At 45.9% G+C, this 27,880-nt stretch overlaps 1 long non-coding RNA gene across 3 annotated transcripts; it reads right to left on the reverse strand.

Moving 5' to 3' along the window:
* Positions 1-5,028: 5,028 nt before the first annotated feature.
* Positions 5,029-23,081, reverse strand: LOC142827059 (uncharacterized). Of its 3 annotated transcripts, none has more exons than XR_012901438.2 (4): positions 22,849-23,081; positions 9,403-9,499; positions 8,594-8,705; positions 5,029-5,835 (listed from the first exon to the last, which is right to left on the reverse strand). It is a non-coding gene; the product is annotated as an uncharacterized LOC142827059 (long non-coding RNA). The 3 variants fall into 3 exon arrangements; XR_012901433.2 differs by having other exon boundaries at positions 22,837-23,081; XR_012901434.2 differs by having other exon boundaries at positions 9,301-9,499; positions 22,837-23,081.
* Between the last annotated feature and the right edge of the window lie 4,799 nt (positions 23,082-27,880).

Below are 27,880 nucleotides of genomic sequence, written 5' to 3' on the forward strand. Positions count from 1 at the left end.
TTAGGTATAAACATTTATATTAGGTTAGTTTAATGACAGAACATTTTGTTAAGGGCTTTGTACTGTACAATCTGTGCTCCTAGTATGATTACATTTATAAATGGAAAATAACAAATGGAAGGTTCTCTTCTAAATAAGGAAAATATGCAAGACACAATACAAATAAATAAGGGTATGTCTACACTACAGCGCTAGTTCGAACTAACTTAGTTCGAATTAGTTAATTCGAACTAAGCTAGTTCGAACTAGCGCATCTAGAACTAAAAACTAGTTCGAACTAGCGTTTTGCTAGTTCGAACTAGCGCGTCCACACTGATTGGACGCAGGGGGGCATTTAAGGGCAGCTGAAACCGGTTCTGGCAGGGCATCAGGTCAGCAGTTGCTTTGTGTGGCTGCTGTCTGAGGCTATCTGAGGCTCGTGCTTAAAGGGACCCCCCCTGGACAGCCGGTTCTCAGCTTTTCCTGCTTGCTTGCCAACCTCGCCGAGGGACAGCAAAGCGTCGGTCTCTGTGCCCGTCTGTGTCGGTGCTTCCCTTCGGGGGGGACCGCCGCAGGTGGCAACATGGAGCCACGGCTCGCCCTGCACCTTCTGGTGCACTTTCTGGACTTGCTGCTGCAAGCCTGCCAGCAATGGCTCGAGGCTGCCTGGTACCACCTGGGGAACGTCAGCCCCCTGCCTCTCCGCCTGGCCGCCCTGGGGGCCGTGGAGGAGCCGCGGCGGCGCCCCGGCACCGGCGTGCCCCGCCGCATCTGGCGTCTGGACACCAGCAGCGACTGGTGGGACCGCATCGTCCTGGAGCGCTGGGACGACCGACAGTGGACCCAGAACTTTAGGATGAGGAGGGACACCTTCCTGGAGCTCTGCGAGTGGCTCGCCCCTGCCCTGCAAAGAAGGGACACTCGCATGAGGCCCGCCATCCCCCTCCAGAAGCGGGTGGCCATCGCCCTCTGGAAGCTCTCCACGCCGGACAGCTACCGATCCGTCGGGAACCAGTTCAGCGTGGGGAGATCCACTGTCGGAGCAGTGCTCATGCAGGTACGGCGCTCGTCGGCCACCGAGCCGGGGGGGTGGGGGGCTGCGAGGAGGGGATGGGCCGCCCCAGGGACAAAGGGGGGGGCGGGAGGAGGCGAAGGCACCCCGCACCGGAGGGGTCGGGCTGTCCCGGCCGTACTACACGCCGCCAGGGGGTTGCTTCCGGGAGTGGGGCGCGGGGCACTGCCAGGGCACGCACGCTCCCAGCCACCCGGGCGCCCCACTGATTGACGCTTTGCTGTGTCTCTCTCCGCAGGTGGTCAAGGCCATCAACCGGGTGCTGCTCCGCAGGGTGGTCCGCCTCGCCGACCTGGATGCCGTCATCCGGGGATTCGGCGCCCTCGGCTTCCCCAACTGCGGGGGGGCCATCGACGGGACGCACATCCCCATCCGTGCCCCGGAACACCAGGCGTCCCGGTACGTGAACCGCAAGGGGTACTTCTCCGTCATCCTGCAGGCCGTGTGTGACCACCGGGGACAGTTCACGGACATAAATGTGGGCTGGTCCGGCAAAGCACACGACGCACGGGTGTACCGGAACTCCTCCGTGTGGCAGCGGCTGCAGGACGGGACCTTCTTCCCCGACCGCCACATCAGGGTCGGGGACGTGGACATGCCCGTCTGCCTGGTGGGGGATGCCGCCTACCCACTGCAGCCGTGGCTCATGAAGCCCTACACGGGGCACCTCAATCCCTCCCGCCAGGCCTTCAATAACAGGCTGAGCAGGGCCCGCATCGTGGTGGAGGGGGCCTTCGAGCGACTGAAAGCCCGCTTTCGATGCCTCCTCACCCGTCTGGACCTGGCCGAGCACAACATCCCTCCCGTGGTGGCGGCATGTTGTGTGCTCCACAATTTGTGTGAGCGGAAGGGGGAGGCTTTCCTGCCAGCCTGGATGGCTGAGGCTGACCGCATGGCTGGACACTACGGTCAGCCCCGCACCGCCGCTGTCCGGGAAGCCCAGCGGGGGGCCATCCGGATCCGGGAAGCCCTGCGGGAGAGCTTCCAGGTGGAGGAGGAGGAGGACTGACCTCTCCCTGCATGCCCCACTGGGGCCTTCTTCCACCCTTCCCCCCCTTCCCCTTTCCCCTCCCTACCTACTGTCAAATAAAGACACCTGTTTTTCCAACAAAAACGTCTGTTTATTTCACAGAACTGGGGTGGGGAGGGAGGAATGAAGGTGGGAGAAGGGAGGGGGAAACCTGGGACGAGGGAGCTGGAAGGGGAGGGGAGGGAAGGGAGGAAGGGAAAGGAAAGCTCAGGGGTGGGAGTCCGGCTGCCTCTCCCGTCTCGCCACACTGCGGGTCCGGGGGCGTCGGTGGGGAATGGTTGTGGAGGGGGGGGCAGAGAGGACAGGGGGTGTGGAGGAAGCAGGAGCGGAAGCAGGAGGAGCAGGGGGAGCAAGAGGGGGAGCAGGAGGGGGAGCAAGAGGGGGGAGGAGGAAATGGAAAGCGGTCCAGCAGGCTCTGGAGGTGGCCTCGCAGGGCACGGCCCTGCTCCTCCAGGGCCTCCAGACTCCTCTGGCACAGCCTGAGGTCCTCCTGGACCCAGTGGTCCTGGAGACGGAGCTGTCGGTCCAGGAACCGGAGATGCCGCCTCTGGTAGTCCTCCTGGTTCCTGGCTGTCCTGCTTGCCCGGGCGCGGGCGGCTGCTGCAGGCGGTGTGGTGCGCCCTGCAGGCCCCGGTGCTGCAGCTGTGGTGCAAGAAGACCAGCGGTCAATGACCCCAGGGGCCCAGGTGTGTGAAACCCAGCTCCCCTCTGCAAGGCCAGGGCCCCTGCAGGATCCCCAGCTGCTGCTCCGTGGTGGGCAAGGCCCAGGCGCACGGTCCCGGGGCTCCCTCTCGCCCCAGCCCCCCCGTACACATAAGGGGAACACGAGGGTACTCACAGGTGGACGCCTCCCCGGCCTCTGATGATGCAGGCGAGCGGCTCTGTGGGGTGCCTCGGGGGTCCCGGGTCCTGGGAAGGCTGGCGGCAGGCTCCTGGCTCTCAGAGCCCTCCTCCTCCTCCTCCGTCTTCAGGAGCGGTCCCTCTGCCCCGGGGTCAATCACGTCCCGGGGGGCAGGGACGGCATGAGGCCCCAGGATGCGGTCCAGGGCATGGAAGTGGGGGCAGGCCTCCGGGTCAGCCCCTGGCAGGCAGGCCCGGGAGTAGGACTGCCGCAAGTCTTTAATCTTGCAGCGCACCTGCTCCCGGCTGCGCTGGTGGCCCCTGGCGGCCAGGCTGGCAGCCATGCGTCCGTAGACAGCCGCGTTCCGGTGGCTAGTGCGGAGATCGTGGACATTTGAGGCTTCCCCCAAAACCTCGATGAGGTCCACGATCTCCGCACTTGACCAGGCGGGCGCCCGCCTTTTGCGCCCCCGGGCAGGCTCCCGGGAGCCGCTAGGCTGGTCGTGGGGAGCAGTGGAAGGCTGGGAGCCCTCGGATGGCTGGCTCATTGTGTGGCAGGTGCAGGCTGTGCAGGCACGGGTGCTTGCAGCCTTGCAACTGGCACAAAGTGAGTAGCCAGCCCGTGGCCCTTTAAGGGCTCCGGGGCCGGGAGGGGGGCAATAGAGTTTCCCTGGTGTTGGCCAGAGTGGCCACCAGGGAAACCTGGGAAGCCTTAGCCTCCCACTAGTTCGAACTAAAGGGCTACACAGCCCTTAGTTCGAACTAGCTAGTTCGAACTAGGCGTTAGTCCTCGTAAAATGAGGTTTACCTAGTTCGAACTAAGCGCTCCGTTAGTTCGAATTAAGTTCGAACTAACGGAGCGCTAGTGTAGCGCCTAGGAAAGTTAGCTCGAACTAACGTCCGTTAGTTCGAACTAACTTTCTAGTGTAGACATACCCTAAGATATGGGCTTTCTAGCCTCTCATCACATACATTTCAATGTGCTTTCTCTCTCTCTGCAGTAACTAGATGGGCAGACCTTGGAATCTCTATAAGACAAATAGTAATATGTGGGACATAATGAATGTGTGTAAATAAGTCTGGAAGAACTAAACATGTTTACAATTTTTTATGCATGTAGGGCAAATTTCCAGAAGCCTGCACTAATGCAATTGACCTGATACATACTCTAATGTGGTTTCAGTACAGTTTTAGGCACTCCAGGGAATTTTCAGAACAAGTTTTTGGTTGTGTCTAACAAAAGTGGTTCCTGGTGGATGAGGGGCTGGGCTGTCAATCCACATTTTCAAAATGCTTAGAGGTGTCTTCCGTGCTCAGCCACATGTTCCTGACTCAGTCATGTCAAAGGCCCAGCTGAACCCAAAGTCTCAAGTTAAGCCATTCACACATCTGCATACAGATGTTGTTTTGTACAGGATAGATGTGGGAGTACCAAACAGATTAAAAAACCCCAATCAAAGGAAAATACAGATTAGAGAGGGCAAATGCATGGAGAGTTTCAGACATCTAGTGCAAGTGTAAGAAAATAAGCAGTGACTAAAGGGTCTGGGGTCTAGGACCAGATGCAGAAGTGCAGGAGAATAGGAAAGGACAGGACAATAATGGAGGGGAAAAAGAGGGGGATCAGTAGTCAGCTGCATAAAGGGGTTTGCAACTCAGAGGGGAAAGCTGCATCTGTAACTAACTGCATCACAATACTGAATCATGCTGGGTGGGACGAACATTAGGGAATGCAAAGCTAACGTTGGCTCTGACAGAGGAAACAGTCATGCCCTTCAGACAGGATCTATGAGCTGAGAAGGACCTCCCTTGACCTTAAAGAGCTGCGGGTTCTGGATAGGTAGAGACTTGCCCCACACAACATCATGCATTCCTCTGATGACCTGAGGGGGTCTGACTAACAGGACACATGACCACCTCTGAGGCACTTCCTGGGCTCCCAAGTGATGCAGGGGTGTGCCTAAGCAGCCCAGTCTAGCTCATTGGGTGTTACTTCCACTGATGTTAATGGGATTTGGGTGCCAATATCCAAGGATGGAATTTGACTCACATATAAAGTATGACATGCACATTTATGCCCCGGAATCAATTTTACTAGATCCAAGGCTTGTGTGACTAGAAGCCCTTTATTCTTCACATTTCTCAAAGATGAACATCAGCTGTGACAAAATCAAGTGGGCCATGTTTGGTTACTTTTAAGTTACTTTCTTTGTCACTGTTCTTTGGCTGGAGCATGGTTCTTTTAACATACACATGATTATTTCCAGGTGCCCAAATCCTCCAGTAGCAGTTCAGTTGACCTGTATTGTCTGTATGGCATTCTAAACAGCCTGTTGACTTTTGGTAACATCTCCATGAAACATTCCAAGTAAGTTACAATCAGTCAAAAATCACAAATCTCAGGAACAATGATACTTCTTTCTTAAGTCACTTTCTCCTCTAATCTTTGCATTAAGCATAGTCAACCTGAAATGTTGTTAGACAGATATACTTTCCTCCTTGGGCTCTCCCCCTTTTGCTGCTCTACTGGCCTTGATCATCAAATTCCCATGTCCCTGAGCTCTTCATCTAAACACGAATCTCAAAGGATTAGTTCCTTTATTAATTGTCAAATTATAATAATTTACAACACCATAATTGTACCCAAACTCAGATATTCACAGCATCTTTTTGCAACCTTTAGGATTTCCTCTGTGAGAACTTTTAGTTTTTGCTGTTAAATTTTCCTTAAAAAACACAGTTTTACCTCTTATTATCCTAAACTAACAACTTTAAAAAGAGCCATGTTTTCATGTGTTAATTGCTCAGTCATAAACTGTTGCTTTTCTTCCTGTGATACTTCTTTCCTTGTTTTCCGGGGAATCTTTGTTGATCTTTCAATTAACTCTTCCCAGGCTTGTCTAATTACTGTAAACTAGAAGACAGGGTTAGGTTACTGGAACTTTTAAAGATAAATTTCTTTTAGAGACACACATCTCCTCTGCTTTTAAACACTCAGAAAGTGCCAGACGATGCTAATAAAATAATCTGGTCCCATTGACCCATGAAAGTTCAGGTCCTTTCCTGATAGTTTTCTTAAAAAGCAGAGTGACGTAGATAATTCTGTCATCAAGTCATAGGAACTCTGCAAGGGAGTAAGTTTTGATTTTGGAAAAGCAATCTTATCTGATTGTTTGTTTTTCATAAATAGTATCAACAATGTTCCAGTACTGCACAAAGGGCCAGATTAAAAAAAAAAAAAATCAGTGAGTTGCACACCATTTCTACTCTAGTTGGTCTGTTCACTGTACAGCTGATTCAAGAAAGAAACCATGAGATGTTACACAGACATATAGGATATTAATATAAAAAAATTAGAGAATTCAAATGCAGGTATTAGACAACAGGCCATCAAAATCCAGACACCATTGTCTTTATAACACTATTCTCATCCTGCCAGCAAGGACTCAGTCATATACACAATGAGCATCTTTCCCTACATTAGTTGAAGAAGTGAAAATAGTGTAGCCAGAGAACATAAAACTCCAAACAAATAAAACACACTCCAGCTGTTCCTTTCACTCTTAGCCCGTCTTCTCCCAAGGAGATAAACCTAGTGAGACTCTGTTGTGATTAGTGCAGTAGAATGAGTTTCAGGGTTCTTGTCTTCCCCCACTATTTACCTGTGACTATATTAATGTTATATATTATTAATCATACCAGTGGTTTCCAACCTTTTTAACCACAAGATCCCTTTTGCAATTTAAGTGCAATGCAAGATCTACCTCATACCCAAATACCCTTGTCCCACATCCTTCCTGCCCCTTCTTTGAGGCCCCGCCCCTGCTCCCCCCTTCCCTAATGCCTTACCCTGCTCACACCATCCCCCTTCTTCTCCCATCCTCACACACTTTCACCCACTTTTCTGGTCTTGGACCTAGGGGTTTGGAGTGTGGGAGAGGCTCTGGGCTTAGCCCAGGGTGGGGGATTGGAGACCAGGAGAGGTTTCAGGGTCCAAACTCTGGGAAGGACTTTGGGTGCAGGGGGACTCCTGTTTAGAGCAGGAGGTTGGGTGCAGGAGAAGGTTCAGGGCTGGGACAGAAGTCAGGAAGCAGGCTCTGTCTTGGCACTGTTTAACTGAGATAACTCTACTTCTCCGCATACAAGCTAAGACAGGCTTACTCCTGCCCTATCCTGCACCATTCCTGAAAGCAGCTGGCATGTATGCAATGGCTCCATCGTACCATGTACTGCCCATCATCTACAGGCACTGAGCCCACAGCTTCTACTGGACTTAGTTCCCTATTATTGGTCAATGGGAGCTGCAGAAGTGGTGTCTTCACACAAGGACAGCATGTTGATACCCCCTGCTCTGCCTTCTCAGGGGCTGCAGAGACATGCCTGACACTTCCAAGAGCAACAATTACCATAAGGATAATTACTCCCACCACGACAAGTTAGGCATTTTAGAACTCACTACTCAAAGAATTAAATTTAAGCATAAGAGAGAAATGAAAATTATGGAATGCACAGACCAGTCAAAAACCAAAATTAAAATACTTTGCAAGCAATAAAAGAAGTAACAACAACCCTCCACATATGTGTTGGGTCAGGAGATGAGAGTGAAGAGCAGTGTGTGTGTTTGTGAGAATGACAGATACACATACAGGCTATGTCTAGATTGGCATGATTTTCCGGAAATGCTTTTAACAGAAAACTTTTCTGTTAAAAGCATTTTCGGAAAAGAGCATCTAGATTGGCACGGATGCTTTTCCGCAAAAGCACTGGCCAAACCAGTCAGGATCACCTATCAGAGGCTCCAAGATCTACTGGTAGATCTTGATCTACTGGTTGGTGACCACTGATTTACACAGTACCATAGTAGTGCATGACAAATGAAAAATATGGTCCTTGGCTCAAAGTGTTTATCAGAGCTATAGGACAGTTTGGGGAAGCTGCCACAGTCCCCGTGCTTTGAGAGGTCCTGCGGTAGCTGCCCCAACTGTCCTATGGACAGGATCCATGGGGCCCAATGTGGCCTGGGGGATTACCTGGGGCGGGGGGGGGGGGGCTGGCATAGGATGGCAGCAGGGGTTGGCATGCCCCTCTCTGCAGCAGTGGAAGCCCAGGAGGTGGAATGACACACACAGCAGTCTGCGTTGCTCTGCCACCATCTCGCAGTCAGGTTATGCTGCTTCACTGCAGTGGCGGGAAGCACAGCCCCTTGGCGCAGCCTCAGCCCACTCTTCTGAGTAATTCAGGATTTGGAGGAGTGCAGCAGGCTGGGGCTGGGCCAAGGTGCTCAGTTTCCTGCTGCTACTCTGATGAAGAGGAGAGCAGTGGGCTGGGAGATAGGCAGCGGGGCAGACAGAGCAGCGCAGGCTGCTGGGTCACTCTGGCTCCCACTACTGCGGTGAGTGTGTGTGTGTGGGGGAGGCGACCCCTGCTGCCGCCTTGTGCCAGGCCCCCATACACCTCTGGCTGGCATAGCTTGGGAGGAAGGGGCTTTGGGGAAGGAATGGGAGGGGCAGAGAAGGGACAGGAAGATCCAGGGCTGGAGCAAAGGTAGGGCTCCATCTACCCTTTGGGGAAGAGGTGTAGTGGAGGCAAGGTAGGGCAGAGCAGGGATGGGAAGAGGAGGGGCAGGGGCAAGGCCTAGGATGAGGAAGTAAACAGGAACAAAGATGACTTACCAGTTGGAAGAGAAGGAGGACATATACAGCACATCAGGACCCCATCTGCAAAATGGCTGGCTGTTTAGGGCAGCATTTATGTGTATCTGCACATGTAAAAATCCAGCAGCTCCTTAAAAGGTGATCCAGGGAAAAAAATCCTTAAATTAAAAAGTGCAATCACCATCCTGTTGAGGAATCAACATTTGTGTGTAACAGGGTACGTCTAGACTGTGAGGGTTTTTCGGGATACCGCCCGAAAAAACTCCGCCGCGTCCAGGGAACGTGTTTGATCTTCCGCTATTTTTTGCGGAAGAGCAAATGTGCTCTTTTGGAAGCCCCTGTATTCTTCATTCCACAAGGAAGAAGGGAGCTTTCGAAAGAGGGTTTTTCCCAAAATTTGGCCCCATCTAGACTGGGCCGAATTTTGGAAAAGCCTCTTCTGACAAAAGTATTGGAAAAAGATATGCAAAATGGGGGGTGCATTTTGCGTATCTTTTTCCGATAGATCCTCACAGTCTAGACATACCCACAGTCTGTTTGACTTCTCCCTGGTAACCTGACCCAAAGCCCAATATAACGAAAGGAAAGACTTTCACATAGGAGTGGAACTAAATGGAAGAACCGACAGCCACCCTGGGGTATTGCTATTCCCGCCAAAACTGGAGAGCTAGAAAAAAAATGGGAAAGTTTTACGTGTAATTTAATCAAAGGTATTGGTGTGACACCTCATGCATGTTTCTTAACAACAGCGAAAAATCTCAGCTGAGTCATTCTTTAGTTCAGCTGCTGTTCCGGTGAAGCACTGAAACATCCAACGCTGAGCTCACTTGAATGTGCATGGGGCTGCAGGCTCCTCCACTCCCCTGCCTGAGTAGCCTTGTGTCAGGAAGAGCTTGTTCCTCCCAGCCTTTGTAACATAGCAACCTGTGAGGATGAGGACAGAGCATGATGAAATCTGCAGCAATCATCTTCTGAGCCTTCTTCCCCAGCCACCACTTCCTGAGCCTCAGTGAATTAGGAAAAAAAGTGCTGCAGAAGCTGCCAGCGCTGCTATTGGATCTGCCAGATACACCTCTGCATTTTTGTTGGTAGTGCAAAGAATAGTCAGCCAGGAGGACTGGGAAGGGATGAGTGAACTGCCAGTGTGGCTGAGCCTGGGGGAAGAGTTTAGCCTGGAGAGGAACAGCAGCACAGGTAGCTTTTGGCTGGTGGGGGGAGGAGAGCTAATGGAGGTGGCTGCTCATCTTTGTGTTTTGCATTTGCTGCTGCAGTTCTGTCCTTGCCAAGATGGAAACAGTATCTCAGGAGCTCAGATTCTAACCCAGCTGCACCTGATTTCAGCCAGGAGCCAAGCAGCAGTTTGCATTTATTGGGTCTTTTGTTGTGCTTGATGCATCTGTATTCCTTTCACTCGGATGAGTGGGAGGGAGAGTGAAGTAAACAAAGGAAGATGCCTGCATTTCTTCCATTCCTGGCTAGAAGGGAGGCAGTAGACAGTGTCCTACTGCAGTAGGAAACTTGGGGAGGCGGCTGTAGCCCCCCCTTTATCCCTCTAAATGGCACCTTTGTATTCTACCCTGGATATTCTGTGGTCTAAACGTGATGCTAGGTGAATTACAATGGCGTGGAAAATGAGCCATTAAAGCTCCTACTGAAGTATTTTTATTTACCCAGCACAATATTACCTGAAGCACTGACATTCAGCCATCCCCCTACTCTTTTGAAAGGTGACATGAGTCCTTTAGTCTTTGATCCTGCCAACACTTATACATTTGCATAGCTTTTAGCATATAAGAGGCCTACTGAAGTCAAGACAACCTCATGAATAAGTGTTGGCAGGATCAGATCCTCACACTGCACAGTGACTTTCATCATTCTAGAAAGATCCTAATATGCTTTGTGCTGTATGAAACACTTTGGGATCTTTCAGCATGAAAGTTACTATATGATGTAAGGTTACTATTAGCAGGGCTCGACAGATAATGCAATCTACTCGCCCGTGGCTGGTTCCTCCCTGTAGTTTATTCCTTACTCTAATTTGCTCCGTTTTTTGTTTCACAAAGTTATGGTACATGAACAGTGCAACCAGACTGACCACATATAGACATATAGAATATTTAGTAGAAAGATTGAAAAATTGCATTACAATGATGTCTGACAGCTAGGGACTAGTCTTTTGTCTTTGACCTCAGTAGGAGAAATTGGGAGCTTGAAATTAGTGAATTTCAGTTGATATTTAGAACCTGCCTCTGCCTCACATTTAAATCAGTTGAGAATTTTTAGAGCTTGACAGGAAATGGTTTTTCCAATAAAAATTCTCAAGATTAAAAATAAAAATCTTGTCCCAAATTGGGATGAAGAGTAAAAATCTTTACATAAAACATAAAATTCCATTTTGTTATCAGGTCAGTCAAAATGTTTGATTTAAATTTAGAATTTTTTATTTTAAAACATTTTAAAATCGAAATGAATGTAAGTTTTAAAAAAATCATTTTGAACTAAAATATGGAAATTTGCGACAATTTTGAAAGTTTTAAAAAAAATTCAAGGGAAAATTAATTGAAACTAACCATGTTCCAGAAGAAGTTTTGGTTTCAACGAAACAACTTTCTTCTAATGAAAAATATATCATTGAAAAATTCCCCAGTCACTCTAAGTTTTTGTCATTGAGATCAGTGGGAACAGAACGAGGCCCTACATATTAGCAGGGACTGGAGGACTGCTTGCAATGCAGCTAGCTGAAGTTTAGATCTGCAATATAATTAATTATTAATATGTAAATACAGCTCATGCTGGGATGGGGAAGGAAGCCGGGGTGTGGTTATATAAACCCAATTCAGCCAGGGCTGATGGAGGAGCCATTATTAGAATAGAATGTGGTGTATTGTAACTAATTTGGCTGTTGTGGGGGTCACAAACCATGCTACCCCCAAATGTAGGAACAGTAAAATATGATACCAGTGCCTGCAGGAAAGACACCATCATTGTAAGGGGTCTCAAATAAACAAGCCTCTCCCTTCCAGAGTGAGTGAACTGAGTTGGGGGGAAGGGGCTTGAGCGAGCCTGCTTCATGCCTGCCAGGTGTGAGCTGTAAGACTGGTTCAACTTGTCCTCCCATCTTCCTCCCATTCTAAGGATAGACCAAAAGCAGACTCCATCAGGAGTCTTTTTGTTTTTCCAGTGTAAGCTGGAATCTTTTGCCAGCCTAGGTGGTGGCTGAAGAGTTGAAATCACTAAGACTATGTCTATACTGCAAACCTCTTTCGAAAGAGGCTTTTTCAAAAGATACTTTTGAAATAGCCTCTTTTGAAAAAGAGCGTCTAGACTACAACTGGTAGTTATAGCACACAGTTTGGATGCTCTCTTTCAAAAAAGCACAATTTGCATTACATAGTACCTTTTTTCGAAAGAACACTTTCCTTGTAAAATGAGGTTTTCCGTGGTGGAAAAAACTGCTGCGTTCTTTCGAAAGATCACTTTCGAAAAAAGGCGTTCTTCCTCGTGAAATGAGGAGTACCGCCATCGAAAGAAAAGCCGCGTTCTTTCGATTTAATTTCGAAAGAACGCGGCTGTAGTCTAGACGCAAGTGAAATTTTATCGAAAAAAGGCTATTTTTTTTTAAAAAACCCTGCAGTCTAGACACAGCCTAAGGGTGCATCTACACTGTGTGGGAGAAAAATCAAATAACTCCAATTGTGTCTAAAGGGGGGAACTGTGCAGAAATCATAACTTTCTAAAAGAAAACTGCTGTAAGGGTTAAAAGTTTTCCAGACCTCTCTCCCTGTAACAGAGAGAAATCAAATTAGCTCTAATCAAGACACTTACAATGCCTCCCATCTCAAGTTCATGGAGAATCCTAGTCTGTCACAATTTGTCATGTAAACCCTTATCTTTGTCACAGTTTGCCTTGTAGACTCCTCCACTCAAGTTCTCATGTGGCTTTGTGTACTGTAAAAACTTACTTCTAGCACTCCTGGGGTGAACAGAAGTCTCAAAGTACTTCTGCTGAGACTTTGATATGTTAAAGAAGAACAATCCACAACTGAGCTGTCTAAGCATTCTGTATAAAGGATACCTGAATCTGTCTGTCAGGGCTGCTGCTTCACTCTTGGAAGTGACAGCCTGCATGCATGCATCATAAAGTTTTCTCTTCTAAGTTTCTTTCCTGCCTCACTGATTTGACCTCCGGCCTCGAACCCTTCTGGGGGCTCTGTACCCCAGGGGAGCGAGATTTCCCCCTCAATTTGGTGTCAGGGGTGGGATGGCTTGGAACTCCAGTTGGAAAGGCTGATGATGGGGAATGGGAACGGACTACAGCGCGCATCTGGAGGGTAAGGGATCCATTTAAAATCCCCCGGTCCGCCTCCCTGTTCTCGTCACCAGCTGGACTGGCTGGCGGTAAGAGTCATCTTTTACTTAAAAAATTTTTGTTAAGAGGCTTGAGGGAAATTTAAAATGAAAACACTGGGTATAGCCAAATAGGGGTTGAATTTTGTTGTTGTTGTTGTTGATGACTGATTGGTGGCGAGTCCAAGCGCATGGTTTTGAGTGAGTGAAGTCCGGAGTGGGACCGCAGCCGCACCAGCACTGTCAGTGTCACTGCACAGCTGCTGAAAGCAAGGGCGGTTTCCCCCGGCACATAAGGAGTGTGAGTGAAGCTGACAGTTTGTGTGGACTCCCACACTATCCTTGGAGAGGGTAGTGTTGCTGGACGCCTGTACTATCCTTGGGGAGGGTAGTACTGTTGGGCTCCTGCGCTGTCCTTGGACAAGACAGTGCTAACATGGATAAGATTGCTCCCTCAAGTCTGTCTCCTACTGAGGGAAAAGGTTTCTCACAGCCTGGGACTCCCTTGTCTCAGATGATCAGTCAGCTAGGTATTGCCTGCAGGTTTGAAACTAAGGAGACTTAAGGAATTATTGAGCATTTGGAATGGCTATACTCAGGGGAATTCCCAGAATACATGACAATTAGAACTTTGACTTACAAAAGCTTGCTTATCTTAGAGTTTTCCTCGAGGAAAAACATCCTAACCAGATGGAATATTGGTGCCTCTGGAAGGATGTGGCAGTAAAAAAATATATAATCAGAGCATTATGGCTAGCAAAAAAGATTCTATTGAAAAGCTGCAGCAAGAATTGGCTACTCTAAAGAAACAGCTTGATTCCCCAGATGTGCCATTTGCACCCCCACCCCGCTTTGGACCCTTGTCAGCTGAACATTCTTTCCTGTTATCTCCCTGTTCTCCTGTAAACCTTATGGGACTTGACTTGTTGTGTAAATTGGGTGCAAACCTTCTCTGTAGAGAGGAAGGGATATTTGTTGACCTTTCCCCCTATCAGGCTCCAAATTTGATGGCATTACTACTCTCAGAGGAATCTGATGAGACCTCAGGACATACACCCCTCCTGGACCTCTCAGATGTCCCAGAGACATTGTGGGCAGCCCATTGTGAATGAAGTGGGGTTGCTAGCCTCTGCAACACCAGTGCAAATAACATACAGACACAACAAGCCTTTCCCAAGGGTAGCCCTGTATCTATTGGCTAGGGAGGCACAAGAGGGCATTAAGCCTGTAATCTCTTCCCTCCTTAAACAAGGGATACTTGTTTATACAACTTCACCATGTGATACACCTATACTACCTGTGAAAAAGCAAATCTATAGATTTGTAGAAGACCTAAGAGCCATTAATAAGTTTGTAATCCCTAGATTTCCAGTAGTACCTAACCTGGTTTTCTGTAATAGATTTATGTTCTGCCTTCTTTTCTATTCCAGTGCATAAGAATTCCCAATTTCTCTTTGCCTTTTCCTTTCAGGGTCATCAATTAACCTGGACATGTTTTTGTAAAGTTATTGTAAAAGCCCTACTCTGTTTTCTCAGTTTTTAAAAAAGCTGACCTTAACTCTCTCTCTCTTCCCTGCAGTTCAGTATGTTGATGATGTGTTAATTGCTAGTGAAACTGAGGAAAGATGTAAAACTGATACCTCCTATGTGTTAAAGTGTCTTGCTAATAAGGGTCACAAGGCTTCCAAAGCCAAATTGCAATTTGTAAAACAAAGAGTTCAGTACTTGGAACATTTACTTTCAGGAGATGGCCGCCAGTTAACACCTGAGCGAATCTCAAGTTTTTTTCATTCCTCACCCTTTCACCAAAGTCAGGTATACAAATTTCTGGGTACTGCAGGATATTGCAGACAATGGATTCCTAACTTTTCTGGACTCACCAGGCCCCTTACTATTCTACTCTTAATCTTAGCTCCTGACCCAGTGACCTGGTCCCCAGAATGTGAATCTGCTTTCCTTTCCCTTAAAACTCTTCTGCACAGTGGGCTTACCTAAATATAGCAAGCCTTTTACTCTGTTTTGTCATGAACAGGATGGAATTGCAGCTGGAGCTCTCTGTCAACCCCTTGGACACACACCTCGTCCAGTAGCTTATTTTTCTGCAACACTGGACTTAGTAGCCCGTGGGTTCCCACTTTGTCTGAGGGCAGTTGCAGCTACTGCTGAATTACTTTAAAAAGGCTCAACCTGTCACATTAGGCCACAGCATTATCTTACAGGTCCCTCATGCTGTCTCTGCTCTCTTACAGTGATACCGCACCCAGCACCTATCTGTTCAGAGACAAACCCTGTATGAGAATGTTATCCTCTCTTCCCCAAATGTGGTAATTCAAAGATGTAATGTACTTAACCCAGCTACTTTTTCTCCTTTACCCTCTAATGGTAAAGCACATACCCATAACTGTGAAGAATTGCTTGAACACTGTGTAAAACCTCCCCAAAGATTTGTCTGATCAACAGCTGGAAAATGCAAATCTTGTATTGTATACTGATGGCTCATATAAAAGAAATTCAGTTGGTAAACTAAAGGCTGGATATGCAGTGGTCTCAGATAATAATGTTTTAGAGGCCTTGTCTCTTCCAGGAACCAAAATCAGCTCAGGCTGCTGAGCTCATCGCTTTAATTCGTGCTTGCCTTTTAGCGTCCGGACAGTCTGCTGCCATTTATACTGATTCAAAGTATGCTTTCTCTGTCTGTCATGCCACAGGACAAATTTGGAAACAACGAGGTTTCCTTACCTCTTCTGGCTCTGCTATCTCTCATGGTCCCCTTATCTCCCAACTCCTTGATGCTATTCAGCTACCCACATCCCTTTCTATTACCCATTGCCCGGCCCACACAGGTGCCACTGATCCTGTTTCTCTGGGTAATGGGAATGCTGATGCAGCGGCCAGACGTGCAGCAGCACATGGACCTCTGGCTCCCTTTCAGATTCTGGTCTCTCTTTCCCTCCCTGTTTCTTTGCAGGACCTGATAGAACTACAGCAAGCTGCTCAACCTGCAGAGAAAAACCTTTGGGAGAAAGCAGGCTGCTCCTTATCCCCAGCTGGGATAATGGGTGCACCTGATGGCTGCCCAGTCGCCCCAAAAATCTCTCACACGGCAGCTTGCTCAGGTGTCTCATCAAATGACACACATGAGCAAAAGGGGGGTGGCCTCACAAATCCCAAAACAATGGTACCCCAGGCATGCACCTAGAAGCTGTCTCAAGAATATCTAATTCATGTGTGATTTGTAAGCAGTTTAATGTTGCAGGAGGCCCACAGGCTAGCAGCCACACAGAAAGAAGAAATCTAGACATAAAATGACGGTTAGGAGAGCTTGCACCTGCAGGTAAAGGAAGCCCTCCCAGCACCTACTGATGTGCCGTGCCACAACAGCCAACCAGGCGACTACGTGTTCGTGAAGGAACATAGCAGAAAGAATTCCCTGACAGCCCGGTGGGAAGGACCGTTCCAATTGCTGCTCATCACCCACACAGCAGTAAAGGTGAAGGAGCGCCCCTCGTGGATCCACGCAAGTCATGTATGCCGAACTGCAGATCCAACAGAGCTGATTGACCCCGTCACCCAGGACCCCTCCCTGGAGGAATCACCTGAGGACGAGGTTCAGCGGACCGAGGCGGCAAACTTTCAAACCAGACTGTTACCAAACCGGCCTCCACCAGGAGCTTCGAGGTACAACCTGAGAGGTAGGACTGTGCCAGCAAAGACCTCCAGGTGAGCCTGGTGCCCCATAGCTCTCACAAAGGGGAATCCATTCCAGTACTGAGTGAACTAAAAGACTACGAAATCTCGAAGAGTGCCTGCAGAGGCAAGCCAAACAATACTAACTGATTAAGTTTAGTTAAAAGACTGCTTTGCTAGTTGCTAGATAATTACTATATTATTATTATCCTTTCTACTTTAGAGACTTAAGATACTATAATAAGATGGGGATTGTTTTCCTTCTTTTAGTAGACAGAATAGCCTTAGTATATAACTATCCCCACCCTTATTGGGAAGCCCTGCAAAAGGTTGTGTCCCTCACCAATACAAGTGATACAAGTGACTGTTGGATATGTGAACAGCTTATAGAAGGCTCTGAAGGCCTTTTACCATTACAGTTTATCCCAACTCCTGCCTCCCTGTGGACCAGACCCCTAAAATTCAGATCTACTGGTAGTCAGTACTCTACAGGAGAGCGGGAGTGGGTAGATGCCCAGAATGATAACACTGTGCCAGAAGTACATAGTCATGGGGGGGAACAGGCAGATTTGGCATAAAAATCTGATTGCCTCAGGGATTTCCCTTACTCAAGCATTACATCCATCAGGGAATGCTTCCCTTATGTTTCCCTTATGTTTTAAAAGCAATATTGGCACTGGTAAAGATCTGGGGGTGAATGGGCAGTGGATCATTTACCCAACTGATAAAGAAAACCTCCCTCTAAGATAAGAATTCATCCCAGCAAAAAAAAAAGAATACCTAAAAATGTCTAGAATAACTTTGAGTAATACTCCAATAGGAGTATTAAAGGGGGGAATTGTGGGAGAAAAATCAAATAACTCCAATTGTGTCTAAAGGGGGGAACTGTGCAGAAATCATAACTTTCTAAAAGAAAACTGCTGTAAGGGTTAAAAGTTTTCCAGACCTCTCTCCCTGTAACAGAGAGAAATCAAATTAGCTCTAATCAAGACACTTACAATGCCTCCCATCTCAAGTTCATGGAGAATCCTAGTCTGTCACAATTTGTCATGTAAACCCTTATCTTTGTCACAGTTTGCCTTGTAGACTCCTCCACTCAAGTTCTCATGTGGCTTTGTGTACTGTAAAAACTTACTTCTAGCACTCCTGGGGTGAACAGAAGTCTCAAAGTACTTCTGCTGAGACTTTGATATGTTAAAGAAGAACAATCCACAACTGAGCTGTCTAAGCATTCTGTATAAAGGATACCTGAATCTGTCTGTCAGGGCTGCTGCTTCACTCTTGGAAGTGACAGCCTGCATGCATGCATCATAAAGTTTTCTCTTCTAAGTTTCTTTCCTGCCTCACTGATTTGACCTCCGGCCTCGAACCCTTCTGGGGGCTCTGTACCCCAGGGGAGCGAGATTTCCCCCTCAACTGCACCATTATTTCGAAAACAATGCAAGCATCTACACAGACATTCCGTTATTTCAAAATACTTTCAAATAACGAATGACTTATTTCGAAGTCTGTAAACCTCGTTCTACGAGGAATAATGCCTACTCAAAAATAGCTATTTCGAAATGAGATGTGTGTAGATGCTCCACTGTTGCTATTTCTAAATAGCCCCTCACCAGGGCCATTCTAAGTTATTCCTCCCCAGTGCCTCCTGAGGCTCTAAATCAAGATAGCACATCTGCATTAGGGAAGCCTGCCTTGGACTAATTTTGAGGCTTCCCTACAGTGTAGACGTGCTATTTCAAAATAAACTATTTCAGAATAACTATTCTGGAATAGCTTATTTTGAAATAAGAGTGCAGTGTAGACGTACCTTAAGTCCTCCAGGTGAACTCTGTCAGGTGCACTATGTGTTTCTTAGTGCATATCAATGTAGTCCTGTTTGAAACAGAAGTTTATTAATGCTCAACGGCAGGGTCTCCACAGAGGAGTTAGAGAGCAGCATGCTGGTGCATTGTACAACTCATATCTCAAACCTGGACTGTAAGTGCCCTTAGTTTTCTCTATGAAGTGCCAGGATTGAAGCAGCACACTGCAAGCAGACAGTACCCAAAATATCTGAATGATGGCAAAAAGGCAGGCTTTCATGGGTAAGGTGACTGAGCATTTAAGTTCAGCCACTGGTTGTTTTACCAAGATCAGACTAACACGGCTACCTCTCTATTACTTTCAGACATGAGACATGAAAATCTTTCAATTCTGAATCAGTCATAGAAATTCAGAAAATCATTTGTTCTCTAAGTACAGACAGTATCTGTATGTTTCAATAAATGTAATGTTCAGCCCCTCCATCTGCACTTCAAAATTTGCATTGTCAGCATTTGTGCTTTTCAGCAGAATTAGAAAAGGCAAAATGCCAAAGCAAAATCAAGCTGGTTCCAATATTAGTAAACAAAGCAGGAATCATCTAGTCCAGTAGGAGCTGGGAAGATTTACATTAATATTAAGATGTTTTAGTTGCTTTAAAATTATACAGAAGGCTGCAGTTTCTTATGCATCATTTATATATAGTTGAATTTCATAATTGTTTCTAAACACAACTGGAACAGACAGATCCCGCTAGAATAACTGGTGTCATGAAGACTTTTACTACTGGAACCTTATTTCCAATATGTAAAGGCAAATTTATGTCTTTGATCACACTTCAAGTTTGTATGTTAAATCCGTCGCATTAGAATAACCTTTTTATTTACTCTTCAAAGAGCTTTTGCTGGGAAAGTGCAGCTGATGGCACACTAGTTGCTGTCTCAGAGCTGTAGCACTGTATTCTAACTAATATCTCTACCCAGAGCTCATTAAATCGGCACTTACTTGCATTTTACACAAAGGTAAGAGGTTCAGGATGAGTACTGGGATGTCTGATCTCGCCTTATACATCGATTATTTTTTGCCACTGCTCTAGGCTTTGCATGAGTGAACTTATTCCTGACATACAGTACAAAGAAATGGCTTCTTCCTCTCTCTTATTAAACTGTCACAGCACATCTGAGAACCGGGTAATCCACAGCAGAGAATTATGAAATTTAGAAGACCATGTAGAAACTCTCATAATGGCAACATTTAAATGTTCATTTTCTACTCAGCTACAAATTACAATTCTTTATATTAATTACTGTATTCAGTTTTATATGACTATTTTGTCCCTCCCCGTGTTTAAGTTGCCTCTTTCAGTTCCGTATATAGTACTTACGAATTTAACCAGTTTTTGGCTATCCAAGTCTAATGAAGACTTTTGTATGTATAAGATTATGGCATCAGTGGTATTGGGATGAATGTGGGAAGGCTACATTGTCAGAAAATTTAGCAACCCCTTTTAATGCTGCCATAGCCATGACTTAAAAGTACAAGGTCTTCAACAATTGCAGGTGTCTCTTCACCCTCCCCCTAACTTTAATTTCCATCTCCCTTCCAGAACCCTCTCAGACCACATATGCTGCAGTTAAGGTAGTGGAGGAGGGGAACCCATTACTTGTGTCATTGTGTGTGAGTAATTTGTCTACACTAGTAATTGAGCCACAAAGCTTTTGTCATTCACAGGTACTTAACTCTTCCCCTGCCCTTCCCCACCACAAAAGCTTTGCCACAGCAAGTACTAATGTAAGCAGTGCTTTGTCTGCAAGAGTGCTCTGTCACTAAAAGCTGTGTAATGTAGACATACCCCTTACATTTACAGCAGTTCCTGCATCCCTTACACAGGATCTGCTCTCTTGCCTCCTGAGGTACACAGTCAAATAAAGGGAGCTGGGAAACACAGAGTCAAATCTCCATCCTTAGGCGATGTCTAGACTGCAGGTTTCTTTCGGAAGAAGCTTTTCCGGAAGAGATCTTCAGAAAAAACTTCTTGCAAAAGAGAGCTTCCACACAGCAAAAGGTACTTTGAAAAAACTATCTGCTTTTTCGAAAGACAGCATCCACACTGAATGGACTCTATCTCGCATGTAAGCTGTGATTACTATAGACAGAGTGGCCACCAGGGCACTTGTGCTTTTTCCTCTTTCCTCTTCTTTCGAAAGAACTCCCTCTTCCCATCCACCCATGCCTTTTTTCGAAAGAGCTCTTTCAAAAAAAGGCTTCTTCCTTGTAGAAAGAGGTTTACCAATGTTGGAAAAACCCTTCTATTCTTTTGATTTTTTTTTTTGAAAGAACATGATTGCAGGGTGGATGTAAGTGAAGTTTTTTCAGAAAACGGCCGTTTTTCAAAAAAACCCTCTGCAGTGTACACATAACCTGGCTGGTTTCTGAGGGTACTAGACAGCAGGCCTGACTGCCACATTTGAAACCTTTTATGTTGCATTGGCAGATAGAGATTGTAAAAACAATGAATTTAGCCACTGGGACATACCCAAGACCAAGAATTATCAGACTTCATAGCACTGTGAATACCTTCTGATAACAAACATTATTACACCTCCTCATTGGGATGGAGGGACCAAAGCCTGAGCTCACTCTATCCCTGCTGCCCCAGAAGTTGAGAGTGAGCCAAAGCCTGTGCCTCACCACCTTGGGAAGACAGGAGGGGTAAAGCCAAAGGGCTTCATTCTAGCTCAGGGGCCTGTAACCTGAGCCCTGCTGCTTCTCATAGTGGAAGTCCTTGGGTTTCATCGTTGGCCCTGGGCCCTCACAATCCCACTTTGTGGTTCTGACCCACAGTTTGATAAATTCTGCCCATGATGAAGAGGTAGTCATCTCCAGTTGCCAATAAGTTGTCATAATAGCTCATAGACCCCAAGGTAAGATGTCACCGGGGGAGAGGCTTGGCTATGACATGGTTTTACTCTAGCTGTTGTGTAAGCCCCTTGGGGCCATGGACTGCAAAAGTAAGTCAGTGAAGCCCAGAAGCTCTAGCTTTCACAGAGACTGGTACAGGCACACAACTAGCCTGGGTACACAGGGATATACACAAATGGATTGCTCTTTCTCTGCTTCCCCTCTACTGTACCAAACAGCACTCAGAATGGAGAATGAACCTCCACATTCCTAGTGCAGTGCTCTCTCTTGACCCCCAGTAATTATGTCAGATATCAGAGAGAGAAACTAAGCTTAATGCCCCACCCCCTGCCTGCTCCTGCATCCAGTCTCCCAGCCAGATCCCCACCTCCAGCCTGCTCCTGCACCCATTTACCCGGTCAGACCCCCACCCCAATCCTGCACCCTACCTCCCACCCAGACCTCGCACTTCCATGCCTTTCCCCCCCACTCCAGCACACTGAACCCCTTGTTTAGGCCCCACACCAGAGCTTAGGAGGCCCCATAAAATCTACTAGCCCTGAGACCCCAGAAATTGAGACTGGTAACATACATAAACCAGTAGGAGAGCACTTCAATCTCCCTGGACACTCAATAAGAGATTTAAAAGTGGCCATCCTTCAACAACAAAAGATTTGAAAACAGACATAAAAGAGAAACTGCAGTGTTGCAATTCATTTGCAAATGTGATATTATAAATCTGGGTTTGAACAGGGACTTGGAATACCTAGGTCATTGCAAAAGCAATTTTCCCTTTCTTGTTATTCACACCTCATCAACCATTGGGAATGGTCTGCATCCACCCTAACTGAATTGGCCTCATTAACACTGGTCCCCCAACCTGATAAAGTAACTGCCTTCTTTTCAAGTGCTACTATATTTATTCCTGCCTCTGTAATTTTCATTCCATGCATCTGACAAAGCGGGTTTTTGCCTACGAAAGCTTATGCCCAAATAAATCTGCTTCAGTCTTCAAGGTGCGACAGGACTCTTCATTGGTTTTGCAGATGCAGACTAATAGAGCCTTGCAAATCCACGGATATTCACTTTATATTGAGGGATATTTGGCTCCATGGACGTGGATATCTGGGGCTCATTTTTGTGGATACAGATGCAAAATATTGTATCAGTACAGGCCTCTACAGACTAATATGGCACCATCTCTATGTATTAGAGATTTGGGCCCAGCTCTTAAAAAGCATTTAAGCACCACTCACTGATTGCTAGGTGCCTAAATACCTTTGATGAAAATGAATTTAGGGTCTAATCTTGAAGATGTAGATTGCCTTTATCTTTCCAGGAAGGTCAATAGCAAAATACCCATTGACTTCAGTGGTGCTCAATGAAAGTTAAACAGAGAGCACTTTGCTTATTGCACTGAGCAATGCACTAAAGCACAAAGAGGAAGCTCTTATCAGACAATCTCCTGCTTTGAATGGACTGTGAAAATCTAACTCGGTCAGTCGGACGGCTTTTTACCTCACCCAGTAACTAACCGAAGACAAAGGCAGGATCAGCTCTGCTTTCGGGTTGTTCAAAGTTCATTTCTTGGTCACGTGGCTCAGAAAAAAGAGTTCAATCCCACTCACTCAGGGCGAGGCCCTTCTGTAGTTCTGCAGAGCAGTCTGCATGGAGATGGTTTCACAACTCAGATGCTGAGTAAAGTGGCTGTGTTGCAGGAGCAAGTTGAAGTAGAGCTAAGGCAGCCCATTTTAGGCACTGTGGCCCTCTTGAGGGTGGTTGAATTCCCTTCACTTGTCAAATCACCCCAGCCCTGCCCTGATTAAAACAGTAATGGGCTTAGTCATTACATGACCCACCACCTTGGGCTTGGCAGCTTGGCTTGGGAGATTGCTGGGAGAAAAAAAGGCTAGGGAAGTTTATTCTTGTTTTTACAGCATGCCTTCCCTCTCCCTGTGACTATCTGGCATCACAGGTGAATAATTATGAGGCTGGTATCTTGGCTTGCCACACGCTCTCAGGCTCTGCAGGGAGTGTCAGGACATCCACACTAATGTTTAGTGCAAAGCTGTGAAAACAAAGGTTCCCAGATTAGTTGGGCTGCTGACCAGGTTATTTAGTGCTAACCACTTTGTTTGCCCTTATGTCTCAACCAAACAATTCCCCTTTTCCATTCTTTTATTTGTACATGCACTTATCAATGAGAACAGTTTGCAGGGGAACATTTTACTAAATAGGATGATTCATGTAAGCCATGTTTCTTAGACTGTGGAATGCCAATATATTCCCTTTCCTTTAATTAAGAAAGCAAATAACACACAAGACAAATATCAAAGTGTTAGTAATCTAAAATGTCTTGATTATTTGAAATAGAAATTAAAGAGGGTTCAAGGAATACAGGAGCCTGGTTCTTCCATCTTTATAGTAGCATGCTACTAAGCCTGTATCACGGATTTCAGTGGGACTACTCATGGAGGAAGGTACTAATTATTGTGGGTAAAAGCTGGAGAACAGGGCTGATAATACGGTTTTAAAAAATAGAGAAAGTATTTCAAAGCTGCAATTGTTTTCCCTCCAGGAATGTTTTAAAATGAATTATCAACCTGGCTTGTCAGTGTTTTGTCTTGATGTACTTGTGGTGATAGGTAACTGTAGGTAAATGAAGTAGAACAGTTGTTTCTGGGGTAAAGTCAAATGGAATTAAAGAAAAATTGTTACCTGGTTTTTATCAAAGGCACCAGGGATCACATTCTCTTTAGAAGAAACACCAAATTATGTGCTTTGAAAATCGCTTTCATATTTTCTTTGACATTTCAGAGCTAGAGCATTTTCCAAGGGGCTGTCATTTGTTCCTAAGTGCTGGGACTTAGCATCAACTTTTTATTTCATGCAGCAGAAAATACTTAGCTTGCCCTTGCTTTATTGTGAGTGAGCAGAAGCTGTCAAGTGACTAATGCTCCTAGAATATCACTGAGATATTTATTCTATTCTTATTGCTCTAAGGCTTATGCTCTGTTTTCCTGGGGTATGTGTTGGCTACAGAAAGGCAATATTTATTGAGAATTACCTGTGAAACTGTGATCTACTAATATGATCGTTTGTTTGGCCACACAGTCCTGTAGGATGGGATTTGTGATGAACACCACTCTGTACAAAGCTAGCTTTTCTGACAAACCTGACCTGAAATTAATTATTTGCATCTCATCGAAGGATTGAGTTTAAGATGACTCAGAAAAAAAGAGAGGAAATAAAATCCTCTCAAAATAAATTTCTCAAACTATGCACAAGATGGTAGATTTGTCTCTGTACAGAAAAGAAAAGGAAAAAAAAAAGCCAGCATGATAAATTGCCAAAAGATCCTCCTGAGATGTACACTAGCACTAGGAGATCACATTTCATCCTTTCCCCATTTTGAAGCATTAATTTTAATCTCTGAATCAGAACATGCAAACAGGAAAGCGAGATTACTGCAGGGAGAAAGGAGTTAAAGAAGAGTCTTGAAAGCCAGTGCAAAGCTCAGTGTTTAGATGTACCAAAAAAAGAAGATATTTTTACTCTTTGAGTACACAGTTTATAACTATTTTTTAAAATGTTGAATCAAAGATTGCTTGAGGTATAAACTTTGGTTTTAAAATCTGGACATTTAACAGCACATCAATGCCAACACCACTGTCTCAGCTCAGACAAGCACTCAGAGTCTGTGTTTGTTGATTATGCCATCACATATGCCATCATATGTGGGTATGGGGTGAACAGGGGTTGGGTAGGACATAGATCTCCTTTCCAGAGTTAGTATTGTCTCAAAGACAGATTTCAGGTTGTGGCCAGTTATGCAGCGGGCAGAAAGGCCACAAAGAACATCTCCTTGTTTTGTCCCAGTAAGGCACAATTACAGCTGGCATGAAGGGAGGTGTTCAAACTTGCACCAGTTTAATTAAATTCTTAATTTTGTTTAAGAGTGTCTTAATTTTGTTGTCGCTTAAACCAGTTTTTAACTTACTTCAAATACATTGAAATAAGCCTAGCACAAACTGAAATGAGGGTCCTCAACTCAGTTGCACCATTTTAACAACATAGGTTTAAAATCACAACTGAGTTAAACTGGTGCCATTCTGCTGGTAGATAAAGCACGAGAGGCAAGAAACTAGGCACTCTCAAGACATTAAGGCTATGTCTTCACTGGAAAGATTTGGCAACAAAAGTGCCGTCAACGTGCAAAAGTCACCAAAAGTAAAAAACAGTCAAACTGGTTTTTCTTCCTGCAATTGTTGACGTTCCATGACTACATTGTGAGCACCCATTGACAGAAAGAGCAAAGCAATATGGGAAAGCATTCCAAAGTGCCTAGAGTCACCCTCAGCCACTAAGCACTGTGGGAATACACAACATAGTCCTATGCATTTGGGGAACATGAGAAAATGTCCCATCAACCAGCTCTTTGCTTCCCAGCATTCCCTGAGCTTCCATCTTACTTTCATGCCACTTGAATGACAGTCCTTGATGCAAACTCCCGCATATGCCATGAGAAATCATGGATTCACAATTCTCTCCCATTTTGTGAACAATGTGCTTAAGACATCGCGCCTTACAGCACAGCTACAGATATGCCCCATTCTGTTCTAAATGGTTTATGCTTTCAAAATGTGAATATATTGTTGAGAGCTTGAGGCATTTTTCTCTGGGGGCTTCTATAGAGGCAGTATACTCCCAGATGCCCCCAAATGCCAGGCTGTGCCTTAAAGACACACTGCAGCCTTGTTTTTAAATTGTAAATCTTCTGTAAATTAGATAATACTCTAAATCTTAACTTGCCCTGAGGATAAGCATGTGCTTTTCAAAGTGTTTCTTTCAGTGCAGAATTAAAAATTTAGATTACCAGAGTGTGTTAAACAATGAATATTTTATTCTAGCACCACTGGGGAATTTACATGAAATGCAGACATAATCTCTCTATTGCAGCCTATTTGTCAGATTACTTGTACATTGGCCCTCGGGCACAATACTATGGGCCCTATTCTCCAGCTCTTACCCACAATAATTACAAAAATTCAGAATCTTCTGAAAATGGTCAAAATTGAACCCAAACATTTAGATTTCCATCAAAACAATTTTGTTATAAAAAATCATTTTACGGTCAAACTTTTCAATTCATTGAAAATTTTTGAAACATTGCAGTTTTGATCTGACTCCAAAAGACTTTCAAAAACCTTTTTGAAGCTGTATATTAATTTAAAAATACATTATTCACCTAGCTCTAGTCCTCAAGGTTTGTCCATCAAAGACCTATGCATGCTCTGCTTACAGAACAGAAAAAGAAGGGACATATTGAGGGATGAAATCAGAGCTTAAACTTTCAGAGTATTTCTCGGTGCCTCCCTACGTGCTATAAAAATGCCAAGGCCCTGTGGGGGAGGGTGGGTTTGGGACTCTGGGCTTTAGACTTTGGTCTCGATGGGGATCTTCTACCGTGCAGCAGGGTGGTAGACATGGGTCTGAGTTAACCCTGGCTGTGGAAGGCCAGTCCCAGTTTGCCCCTTCTGCCCAAGTCCATGCTCCATCTCCAACCCCCAATGGAGTCAAGCCCACCTCTCACTGCATCTTTCCACTTCTCCCTCCAACCACCTGCCTCAGTTCTGGGCCAAGAGCAGCCTGATCCATGCAAGTAGGAGAGGGCTTGGGGCGGAGTGTGGGTGGGGCCACCACTGTCTTTTTGGGAAGGCAGTGCCTCCTCTGTCTTCATTACCCTTCATCTGTAGTGGTGAGGCTTGGAGTTTCTGTTCTGTGGGGTGGTAGGTTTCCTGGCTTCAGCTCTGGAGAGAGGGGCTCAGGGCTTTAGCCCTGAGGGAGGTGCTAGAATCCCACGGGTTTGAAGAAAATTTACTAGAGCTTCACTCCGGACAAATTCAGCTGAATTTAAGCCCTGAAAGAAGTCATCTCAGGACTCTAGTGTCTCCCTCTGTGTGTCATGCTGTACAGCTATGTGGAAACCATTCTGCTTGTCTGGAGATACTCTGTCTTAAGACAAGAAGTAGCTCTCCGTATTCACTTTCTCCAACCCCACACACCAGCATCGCTCAAACGGAGAATAACAGAATGGAAGGATAGGGAGTGGAGATGAGACTCCTTCCACATCTCTCCTCCCCCGCTACTCATAGAAATTAAAGAGTTCAGGAGAGCCCTTTGCTTATTTCTTCACGTCCAGACCCAAGGTCTTAGGGAAGCCACACGGAACTGCCTTGAGGGTGCCTCTTACTCCCTTTGTACATGTACAATCCAACCCACCATCTACACCCTGATTTTCTGTGTACATTCTCAGTTTGTTATTGCACATTGATGCAAACAGAAATGTCAGCTGAAGAGAGTTATGAATATGCCAGGAACTTGCTTATCTGGTGTTAGTACTGCTTGTGATTTCTCATAGGCTCTGAAATCTTAGCCGAGCAGTGCCCATTTCAAGGAAAGCATGTGAGAGGAATTTCTTTATCCCTCCTTCAAAATTTCCTGAGACCAAAATCAAAATTATACCAAAATTCATTTTGCATGGCAGTGAGTAAAGTCATATGTCTC

Source organism: Pelodiscus sinensis, chromosome 1 (assembly GCF_052426305.1).
Source record: "Pelodiscus sinensis isolate ZL-2025 chromosome 1, ASM5242630v1, whole genome shotgun sequence".
NCBI lineage: Eukaryota > Metazoa > Chordata > Testudines > Trionychidae > Pelodiscus > Pelodiscus sinensis.